The 12,352-nt window shown below is 34.2% G+C and overlaps 1 protein-coding gene across 1 annotated transcript in view; it reads right to left on the reverse strand.

Moving 5' to 3' along the window:
* Positions 1-11,478, reverse strand: part of LOC307129815 (neoverrucotoxin subunit beta-like) — a 49,898-nt gene extending 38,420 nt beyond the window's left edge. Inside the window, exon 1 of the mRNA XM_079822573.1 lies at positions 11,396-11,478. The gene's annotated coding sequence lies outside the window, so the exon portion shown is untranslated. The remainder of the gene's footprint in view (positions 1-11,395) is intronic.
* Between the last annotated feature and the right edge of the window lie 874 nt (positions 11,479-12,352).

Here is a 12,352-nt window from a genome sequence, read left to right on the forward strand (position 1 = left end):
TCTCTTGAATGAATGATTAAATGACTCACTCATAAAAACTCACTTATTTCATTACTGGATGAATCAGTGTTTTTGAATGAATCTCTTGAATGAATGATTCAAAGACTCACTCATAAAGACTTCACTTGTTTCATTACTGGATGAATCAGTGTTTTTGAATGAATCTTTTGAGTGAATGATTCAAAGACTCACTCATAAAGACTTCACTTGTTTCATTACTGGATGAATCAGTGTTTATGAACTAATCCGTTTGAGTCTTGCTAGCGACACACACTAATCCTAGTCTATTCAATAGTTAACCTAAAAACTTTGCACTGCAGGGATTGCTCTGTAAATTAAAGTGAGAATAGAACTAATGCATCTATGCTATTTTAATTACTGTAGTCTATGCCAGAGACGTGACGTGATTGTGAAAATACCGTGTCAGGCTACTCAAATATTGATCTTGACATTGGCTCTTGTCTTTTTTACATGTTTTACACTGTGCATTCAATTGTTTACATTTGGTCATTTGACTCTATCCTCCATTAAACCACTAGATGACACAAATTCCGCTCAGCACTTTTCCACATAAACGCTTTTGATTATTGATGCATATTTGCAACGCAAAGTTGATTCTGCGAGGGGCGCTAGTGAGCATTCAATGGAGTAAGACGTGTGTAGCTTAGCTCCTGTCTAGCTTCTTTTAAAATTATTATTTTATAGCGCATTTTCGCTGAATTTATTGTGGACGCTGTTTTCTAATATTCGTGACACCCCTCTGAACAACTGCCATTCGTATCAGTCTCTGCAATGGCGTCTAAGCTGCGTAAATATAAATACAGCGGCCCTGCGAGCACCAGGCCGGAGACAACCTCGACGCAAGCCAGTACCGCCCCCGCTGATTTCCCTCCTATTTCGCAGTCAAAGTCGGCGACGGACACAGAGGATTGGAAAGCAGATATTCTTACATCCCTGAGAGAGGATTTCTCTGTTTTCATCCGTGCGGAACTTAAAAATGCTCTTGCTGAAGATTTTAGCTTCCTTAAGAATGAGTTAAAAGAAGTCAAATCGGAAATTGCGAACAATACGGCGGCGGTACGTGTTGAAATAGACAACATGAAGGCCGCTATCACCGATGTGGAGACAGGAATGTCATCATGGTCGGACGAGATCACTTCATTACAGGCGACAGTTGCAGAACTTAAAACAGAGCTTGCTAACCTGAAGGAAAAGATCGACGATTTAGAGGGACGGATGCGGAGATGTAACGTGCGCATTGTGGGGATTTCAGAGGAGACCGGCTCGAGCTCTACCGTTGCTGTCTCTAAGCTGCTGAAGGAAGTTTTAAACCTGGAGAAAGACATCCTAATCGACCGTTCACACAGAGGCCTGATGCCAAAAAAGCCTAACGGAAAGCCCCGGGTAATTGTCGCAAAGCTCCATTATTACCAGGACTGCGTTGAAGTTCTAACGCCGAGCACGAGAACAAGGCCCACTTCGTTATAAAGGTGAACCGATAGCCATCTTCCCAGATTACACCGCAAGTGTGGCCAGAGCATGGGCCGCTTTCAACGATGTCAGGAACCTTCTTCGAGGCCGGCGTGATGTCCTTCTTGTATGGATGCAGTAATAATATTTACTGATGTTCAAAGAATCATTGTCTTCAAATTCTCTCCCTCACACTATGCGTGAAGCAACTATCTCTCTTATTTTGAAGAAAGATAAGAATCCCTCTCAGTGCAGCTCCTATCGTCCAATTTCCCTCCTGAACTCTGATGTTAAGATTCTTGCGAAACTGCTAGTATTGCTAGTATCCGACGTATTGAGGCCCTTGTTCCCTCCATTATTTCCACAGATCAATCTGGTTTCATAAAGAATCGTTACTCTTTTTTTAATGTTAGGAGTCTTTTAAATATTATTTACAGCCCCTCCTCACCCGACATACCAGAGATTTTGATATCACTTGATGCCGAAAAGGCCTTTGATCGGGTGGAGTGGGACTACCTCTTCTACACTCTAGGTAGATTTGGATTTGGCCCTAATTTTATATCGTTGGTTAAGATTCTCTATTCCTCCCCAATGGCAGTGGTTCGCACTAACAATCATCAATCTGCCCCGTTTAGTTTACATAGAGGCACCAGGCAAGGCTGCCCGCTATCCCCTCTCCTATTTGCCATCGCAATCGAGCCACTGGCTATAGCTGTGCGGCAAGACACTTTTATTAAAGGAATTCGTAGGGGAGATGTGGAGTGCAAAATTTCGCTTTATGCAGACGATTTATTGTTATATTTATCAGATCCTTTGTCGTGTCTCCCTAAATTAATGAACATATTGGAAAGATTCAGTAAGATTTCTGGCTATAAAATAAATTTTCAAAAAAGCGAGTTAATGCCAATCAATGCAGCTGCTTCACTTATCTCTCCCAATTCGATTCCTTTTAAAGTCACCACCAAAAAGATTAAATATTTGGGGATCTGGGCAACACATAGTTACAAGGACCTCTATAAAGCTAACCTCCTGCCCTTGATAGAAGGTCTGAAACGGGATATCAAACGCTGGGACCTGCTGCCCCTCTCTTTAAGTGGTAGAATTAATACTATTAAGATGAATGTATTGCCTAAGTTCCTATACGCGTTTCAAAATCTTCCTATCTTTTTGACCAAATACTTTTTTAATTCCATAGATAAACTTGTATCAGCATTTATCTGGAACAACAAAAATCCTCGGATTCGGAAAAGTGTATTACAAAAGCCTCGCACCTTAGGTGGCATGGCACTCCCTAATTTTATGTTTTATTACTGGGCGGCCAATATTAGAGGACTGACTTATTGGATGAGGTATAATGATAGCTCTGACACCCCTAAATGGCTTAATTTGGAGAAAATCTCCTGCAAATCTGTCTCTTTATCCTCTTTAATATGCTCTGAACTTCCAATGCCTGAACCTGCCTCACACTATTCCTCCAATCCTATAGTGTCACAATCCTTGAAAATTTGGAATCAATTTAGAAAATCATTTGCTCTCCGTAGCCTCTCCTTATGTGCCCCATTAAGTAAAAACCTTATGTTTACTCCTTCAATATTAGATAAAGCCTTCGATATCTGGGCTAAGAGTGGGATCTGTACATTACAAGATCTTTATATTGAGAATAGGGCTGTCAAAATTGCTCAAAAATGACGTTCGAATATTCCCTCTAAAAAAAGCACGAATATTCGAACTATTCGAACATCTGGTTGCGCATTTTATCAATGACGCGCATTACGTCAATAACAGGACAAATGAATACAAAGACACATAACTACTTATATAGGTAGTCTATTTAAGTTTAAACATATTTGACAACGTATTACACCTACACAAAAACAAGTAAATCAACTAATGGCTAAAGACCGCAGACCTCACTCTCTCTCGCCCTCACCCTCTCTGCGCATAACGGTTTAAATGAACACACACACATTTTGAGACTGATCAAGAGTTTTGTGTAAGCAATTTAAGGTCGCGACTCTTGTCCCAAATATAGCAGGCTTCATTCAGTGATTGAAACAAATATTAATATAAGTTTTACAGCATATTATTGAACGCTCCGAGCGAGCTGTGCTGTGGTAAACATGGAACTTTTCCTTGACATGAAACGGTAAATAATCAAACTAGTGGAAGCAGTGCATTTATCCTTCATTCATGCAATATCTATTCAGTCAGTACCTCGGTTCCATTGCTTGACAGAACTCCCTGAAGCCTGCCCCATCCACGACACTGATCGCTCTCATGTCCTTACAAATGAACAAAATGAATTTCTCCGTTATGGCCTCTTGTCGTGTTGCAGACAGAGAGCTTGTGGCGGGCGATGCAAAGTAAGGGTGGTCCAGTTTTCACATACAAATTAGTTGCTTATATTTACAAAACGAGCCTACAAAAGCATAAAAAAGCCCGTTTAATAAAGAAAAGTTCACGAAACTAAGTGAAAACTCACTAAAGTGTTTAGTGAAATTAGGAAACATTTAGATATCATACATTGAGTTGTATAAGTTAACGTTACATTTCTACATACATTTTGTTCTCATGTCACAAGTAATATCAAGGTTTATTTTGATCTGTTTTACATGATTCTTTTGTAGTGTGGTTTTCGGTGAAGTGTACTAAAATAAATATCGTCACCTGTGTACATTAGCCCACTTCTTCTCGACGCTTTTCCTGATAGTTTATAGAACAATTACTCCGAGTCGCCATCTGTCGTTTCAAAGAAAAGCACAACAGCGAGCGTGTCAAGTATAAACGCCTAGTCCGTTTGGGGAGGAGCGCGCGCAGTCAGCGTGGGCTCGCGCTCTGGAGACAGGCCATACACAAGGCTTCAGGCGCGCTAGCGCCCACTCGCAAAGCAGACAGCCACGCCTCTACTACCGCGGGCGTTTTTTTCCCCACATTTTTTATTTATTCGAATATTAATTTTCACCTTCGAAATTCGTTTTTTAAAAACTATTCGAATATATATTTGAATTTAGAATATTCGTTGACAGCCCTAATTGAGAATACCTTTGCATCTTTTGATGAGCTGGTTAATCGATTTAAGATTCCCAGGTCCCATTTCTTTAGATTTTTGCAAGTACGGAATTTTTTGGTTTCACATACTGATTGTTTTCCTTCACAGCCTCCTACATCTCTATTAGACTCTATTTTTAAGGTAATAAAAGGGAAAGATCCAAAACAAGCCATTGGTAGAATTTATAATCTCCTGATTCAGCATTGCCTGAAAGATTTAGATTTCCTTAAAAATGAATGGGAGAAAGATCTGAACGAACAAATTTCAGAGACAATGTGGCAGAAAATTATTAAACGGATCTATTCATCATCTATTTGTCAACGTCATGTGGTTGTACAATTTAAGTTGGTACACCGGCTTCATTGGTCGAAGGTTAGGTTATCTAAATTCAGACCAGAACTAGATCCTATTTGTGATAGATGTAGACAAGCTCCTGCAAGCCTTTTACACATGTTCTGGACATGCCCAAGTTTGTATAACTTTTGGAAATTGATTTTCAACGCATTTTCAGAAACAATAGGATTCCCAATAGAACCATCTCCTTTTCTTGCTTTATTTGGTGTTACACCACAGAACTTGTACCTGAGCAGCTATACTTGTAAAATGTTGGCCTTTTGCACACTTCTTGCCAGAAGATTAATATTGTTTAAATGGAAAGACTCTCTTCCTCCCACTTTTTCTCATTGGATTAAGGAGATTATGCAGTATCTTAAACTAGAGAAAATAAGATACTCTCTTCAAGGGTCTGTTCAGAGATTTTATGCAATCTGGCAACCCTTCTTGACATTTGTTGAAAAAATCAAGTAGAGAATACAGTCCCAAAATATATATATATATATATATATATATATATATATATATATATATATATATATATATATATATATATATATATATATATATATATATATATATTTTTTTTTTTTTTTTTTTTATCTATACATGTATTTTTATTTATTTTATGTCTATGTATGTACATTTATGTATCCTTTTCTAATAATCTTTATAAGTGTTTTTTTATTATTATTATTATTATTTGTTTTTTTTTTTTTACTGTATATATCCAATAATTGCTGTCTGATGGGTTGAGGGATGGGGTTTTTTGGGGGGGGTTTTGTTGTATGTTGTAAAATCTTGAATAAACAGACCTTGTTCAAAAAAAGTTGATTCTGCGCTAATTTGATAGCTAGACCTGTTGCTCAAATCAAGTTGTTTTTAATTAAGTAACTCTGTGGACGGTATAGTGTTTGTGACGGACTGTTACGGGGAATAAAGTGTGAGCTGTGAAATGTCCATCGCCTCCATGTCTACAATAACTCCAGTTAAGTGAGCTATCCCGATTTTCCTCCGGACACAACGCGTTACAACATCCTTTAAATTTAACGGTTTTCAGAACAGATCAAGAGTTAAAACATGTAGGTATATAACTATAAAGCCAAAACGAAATCATTTAATGAAAATCTGAAAGTAACTAGCATTAAGCTCCCGATTTTTTATTATAGGCTTTGTTTACTCGCGTCCCAATACTGATGGAGAAATCCTCCTCTTCACATGCGCACACATGAGCTTGAAACACCACAGTGGCGGAGCTCACGCTGAATGGCACGAACTGTAGGCTACTACTGACTATTTCAACTGAGCTGTGTAACTTTATACGTTAGGTTGACTATTTTATGTTGATAATGAACTGACTGCGATGTCAAGTGTGCAATGCTGGAATATGATGTGTGTGTGCAAACGAGCGGAGGAAACATAAAATACTCCATCATGTTACAGACAATAAGAGTAGGACATCGTTCAAAACTGCAAAGTGTTTACTTACATTGTACTATTGTAAAATAAAGAACACTAGATGTGCTTTCTGTCGTCTGGTTTCCTTTGCGTGAACTTGTTTGAGGAGTGCCACGCCTCACGATAATGAACCAAACTCAGCAGCAGTCGCAGTTTTTTCTTTCTTTTTGTTAATCTGTTAATTAAGGCAAATATATTTCACAAATGTATTCCTTTTATTGAAAACAAAATTATTATTTTTTTATTTTTAATGTAACTTTTTTTTAATCATCCTGGCGACCCGCCCTGGACCGCTGCGCTCGCATCTCTTCCATACTTTTGTAGAGTTCGTGCACAACGCGGCTTTATAAACGCGGCACTCATTTAAAAAAAGGAAAAAAGATAACTTTTTTTTAAAACGCGTCTCTACACCTGTATATCACGTTTTTAACAGCAAAAACGCGTCCTGTGTGACAGGCCCTAGACTGATTAAAAGATAACAGCTCATTTTTATTTCAGTGCTGTTATTTAAACAGTCAGCTTGCCTCGCACATTCAGTTTAACAGCATCAACAGCAAGACAAAGAGGGCAAGGCTTCAACTGAACTGTGCATTTGCATTTTATACACTTAGCTACAATATGTTCTAGCTCTGTCCATGCAATAAATGCACGTTCTTAAATGAGCAAGTTTTTTAAGCTAATTTTAACTTGACATGAATAATCAAATCAAAGCTGCATATTAATATTTACATGATACATATTCACAAATACAACATCTCGTAATTACCTTAATAGCACGCAAATATTTCTGCCCATTTTCATTGGTGACTGCAGCCTCTGCTTTTCTGCTACAGACTGAAGCGCATGTGTAGCCTACAACGCGCCGTTATATTCGGTTAATAAAAGAGAACATTTCTGGTGTTATTTTTGTGATTGTTTGGGGCATTCTAAAGCCCTTCATCAAAACTTTCAACACAGAGCCCATCTCAGATTGTTTTAATCAATGCACAAATAGTAAAAACAAATTGTAGGAATGTTTAAAAAACAACATGCAAAATCAAAATTGAATAGCTCCGTAACGGATTGCGAAAACTGCGTTTAACCTAAAGCCCGGATGAGTCATTAGATGGGTTAGTAAAATAACAAAATTATAGTTTTTAAGTAGAAAATAATATTTATGTAAAGAGATACAGTAAAATAACAATAGCTTAAAAGTGCACAAGTCTTCTTAAGTGGAAGAAAGCTCTTCTGACTCCATTGTGACTGATCAAGCAAACCGCGCGTTTTCATATTGGGGTGTTCTGGGAAATGCATGGCGTTGCCTTCATTTATTTAGAGAGTGAATAAACTCGTGAAACCGAGAAGTATTGTCATGTAATCCATTGATTTCAATAATGTAACTGTATTCTAAATACCAACTATTTAAATTGTACAGTTACTCATAATTTGTATTCTGATTACGTAACGCCAGTACATGTATTCCGTTTCTCCCCAACACTGTGTATAGATTACATGAGTAGGCCACCAGGTGGCGACAAGTGTCCCTTTTTTCACCTGATACACATGGTGGCCTAATCATGTAATATATACAATCATTATTTAAAGCGCCATGTCACTTTCAGTTTCAAAAGGTGATGTGCTCTATTTTGATGGCTTCCATAGACATCAGTGTTTATATCCCAACTAGAATCTATTATCCCAGCTCTTCTGTGATTATATCATTATATTTGTAATGCAGAAATAACGATATGTGGTTAAAAATCACTCAGAACGAGCAGCGAATGATTATTATTCTGGCAACTTTACAGGTCAGGGGTCATATTAGATCCAAATATTCAAAAGATCAGAGTCATCACGCCGGAGACGGGTTTATTGAGGATGATGTGTCGATTAAACAATTAATAAATAGGAATATTTGAAAAATCGGAGTCATCACGCTGGAGATGGTTTAAAGAGAAATTTGATGTTGCATCTCAAATACAGAGTTTATGTGTTACGGGTAAAGTACAACCAGGAAATGACCCTATCTGTGCTGTCTAATATTCAGCATTGGGTGGGGAAGTCCGTAAATCTTTACACAGGCATTGGCATATTATTTCTAGTGATCCAAATTTGTCTAGTGTGTTTATAGAAGGTCCTCGATTGGTCTTCAGACGTCAAAGTAATTTGCGTGACATGCTTGTAAAATCGGATTTTTCGTCTTGTAAGGTGAAAACGGGCATCCCGACTCTTCCTTCTGGTAATTATCGCTGTGGTAACTGTGCCCAGTGTACTTTTACACACTAATGTATCATCCACACACTGGTCGTAATGTTTTGATACATGGGATGATTACTTGCTCATCCACACATGTGATTTATCTTATACGCTGTCCATGCGGTCTCGCTTACGTCAGCAAAACTGTGCGCAGTCCTATAGCGTTACACTCTACACAAGCGGGCCATAATGTTAGTGCCGTACAATATATCGGTATAGAGAAGGCACACAAACCAACAAGAGGACGAGATCTTGAGAGAAAACTGTTGCAACGGGAGAGCTTTTGGATTTTTACTTTAAATACTTTATCACCTTTTGGGTTGAATGAGGAATTTGATATTAAACCTTTTTTGTAGAATTGAGCATATTTCTTCATCTGTTCTCAGTGCCTTTGTGTAATTGTAGATTTATTTGGGACTTTATTGTATTTTCAGATGAGTTTTTGTTTTTCCAAATTATTATTTCATTTATTTATTTTCTCTTTTTTTTCAAATTATTATTATTATTTAAATTTTCTTTCAGTTGTTTTATATTACATATATTTTTTTATTTTTCATATTATTATTATTATTATTATTATTATTTTATTTTTATTTTTTATTTTAAAATTTTATTTCTTTTTCTCTGTTTTTCATTTATTTTGATTTATTTTATTTATATATATTTTTTCAAATTATCATTATTTTATTTATTTTATTTCATTTAAAATGTATTTATTATTTTTATTTATTTTTTTATTAAAAATGTTTTTCAAATTATTTTCTTTTTTTTCTTTTTATATTAATAATATTTATTCATATTCATATTATTATTACTATTTTATTTATTTATTGTATTTATTTATTTATTTTCTTTCTTTTTCTCTTTTTCTTTCTATTTTTATTTATTTATATTTATTTATAGTTTATTTATATATTTTTTAAACTATTATTATTTTATTTTTCTTTCTTTCCTTTTTATTTATTATTATTAATTATATTTTTATTTATTTATTATTAATTTATTTATTTTTCAAATTATTATAATTACTTTATTTATTTATTTATTTGTTTGTTTGTTTTTTATTTATGTTATTTTATTTTATTTCTTGTTCTTTCTCTTTTTTATTTATTTATTTATTTTTCAAATTATTATTATTATTATTTTAGTTATTTATTTTTCAAATTATTAATATTATATTATTTATCTTCTTTCCTTTTTATTTATTTATTTATTTCCTTTTTATTTATTTTTTATTTTTTCAAATTATTATTACTTATTTTTCTTTCTTTCCATTATTCTTTTTATTTTTTTATTTTTTCAAATTATTTATTTTATTTTATTTTTCAAATTAATATTACTTATTTTTCTTTCTTTACATTTTTTTTTTATTTATTTAAATTATTATTTTATTATTTAATTTATTTATTTTATTTTTTCAAATTTGTATTATTATTATTATTATTATTATTATATTTTCTCTATTTTAATAATTTTCTGTCTTTATTTATTAATTTTTCAAATTATTATTATTTTATTTATTTATTTATTTTAAATTATTATTTTATTTTTCTTACTTTCTCTTTTTCTTTCTTTTTCTTCCCCTTTTTTATTTATTTATTTATTTATTTATTTATTTATTTATTTATTTATTTATTTATTTATTTATTTATTTATTTATTTATTTATTTATTTATTTATTTATTTATTTATTTATTTATTTATTTATTTATTTATTTATTTATGTTTCCAAATTTTTTTTGTGGGATACTTGTACACTTGATTGAGCTGCAATCAATGTATTAATGTGATAACCTGTTGTCTAGGAGCTTTACCTTGATTCACTAAGGTCGAACAGAAAACACAACAAACAAAATTCACAAAATTAATTTTCCACAAAAACCAAGTCAAAACCCATATGTACAGGTAAAATATATAGTTAACTTTTTCCCATGATAGCACAATTGTTTGATTAACATTGAGACAGACAGTCTACATATTAAGACCCACTGTAACGCTCAGATATAATGCTACACATCAGATTGTGTTTTCCCAAAGGTCACCCAAACGTTCATTAAGACTTAACAGATAATGTTTGGGTGAACACATGCCAAGACAGATATTGTGAAAGACCGTAATTCTGTGTGTCTGTGTATATCAGGATCACAAGTCTTTGTGTGACACTTCAGATGTGTCACTCGATTAAGATCACTTTGTTTACATCAGCAGGAGTTTGAAAATCACATTTCATTGGTTTAGACTCATGTCACCGAGAATTTGCTATGAATATTCTCAAATCTTGGAATACTGCGCTTTACAACGATACCAAACTGCTGAGGGGAAGCGGCAGTCGTTGAGAAACTATCAGAGAAAAACTGCAATGTTTCATGGATTATTAAAATCAAATCGAATTGAATTGAATTGAATTTAGGAAGGTAGACCTCTCAGAAAACACGCAAATACAGAGACTTTAATTACTATTTGGAGCATTGGGATCGCTAGACAAGGGTTTAATTAATTCATTTTAGTGAAAACCTCAAATTGAAATTGAATAAAATTGAAAATGTTCCACTTGTTTAGCAAGTAGCTCATAATTAGCATTACAGCTCATTCTGCCAGAACGGGTCACACACACTAATATAATAGTTAAAATATAATATAAAAGTTCAATATAACCTTGCACTTTCTAGTCTCGCCAGTTTCTTCACTTCTTACATCTATCCTCTTAAAAACATAACTTTTCCTTTCAGTGAACGTGTAAATTGATTTGCTGTGAAGCTTTGCTCAACCCTTAAGTCAAGTCACCTTTATTTACTCCAACACAATAACACTGACACTGCCTGTTCATATTGTTCTAAAATCACATCTTACCTGGAGTCTCTGTTCTTGATATGGTGAGTCTGAAGCTGATCTGAAATCTGTAGTGATGTTTATAGTCCTGCTACTGAGGGAACGCCTCATGAAAACATGCGATTTCGGGAAATGTTGTGAAAGATTGGAGAGGGGAGGTCAATGCCCCTTGGACCTTGAAATGCTTTCTGGCAGTAGATACCACTGAATAGATACCATTAGAAACAGTATGGATTTATTTATTATTAAGTTAGGTAATGTAAGTGTATTTTCTAATGTGGGAACTGTAGCCTGTGTTATTGTAATTAATTCAGCAACAAGGGTGATTTGAAACATGTATCTTGCATTGTTTGCTATTAAATGAACTGAGTGTTAAAAATACTAAATTGACAGATCACACTGTTGTGTTTCAGTGATTACACCAAATGATCTCATTACATATTACAATAACCTTGTGATCATGTAGAATGAAAATATGTACAACTAAAATGAAAGCATGAGATCAGGTTGGGAAAGAATGACCAGCTGTGTTACAAGTGTGATCAGTTTGGATTTTTGTAATAATAATAATAATAATAAGTTTAATTTATATAGCGCCTTTCCCAAGCTCAAGGACGCTTCACAATAACAGTAAATAACAAGCAGTTTACACATAGACGGACAGTGGACATTTGCCCAGTCCAAGTAATGAGCGATTGCAGTTGCAAATCGCACTACATTTGCAATACAACATGAAAAACAAAGGCAACAAACATTAATTACAGACAGCATGGTGGGCAGTTAGAGTAAAGATGCAACAGATTATTGGTAGTCAGTTAACATTGTGATTGTGTTATGTCAAGTTAACATTGTCATGACTGATAATACTGATTAAACAAATGTGTTTTGAGTTTACTTTTAAATTCATTTAACCGTTCCTTTTATCTAAGAGGAACGAGTGTTCTCATTAAATAGTGTAAGCTCCACATAGCTGTGTAG

The sequence above is a fragment of the Gobio gobio genome, assembly GCF_949357685.1.
Source record: "Gobio gobio genome assembly, chromosome: 7".
Taxonomy (NCBI): domain Eukaryota; kingdom Metazoa; phylum Chordata; class Actinopteri; order Cypriniformes; family Gobionidae; genus Gobio; species Gobio gobio.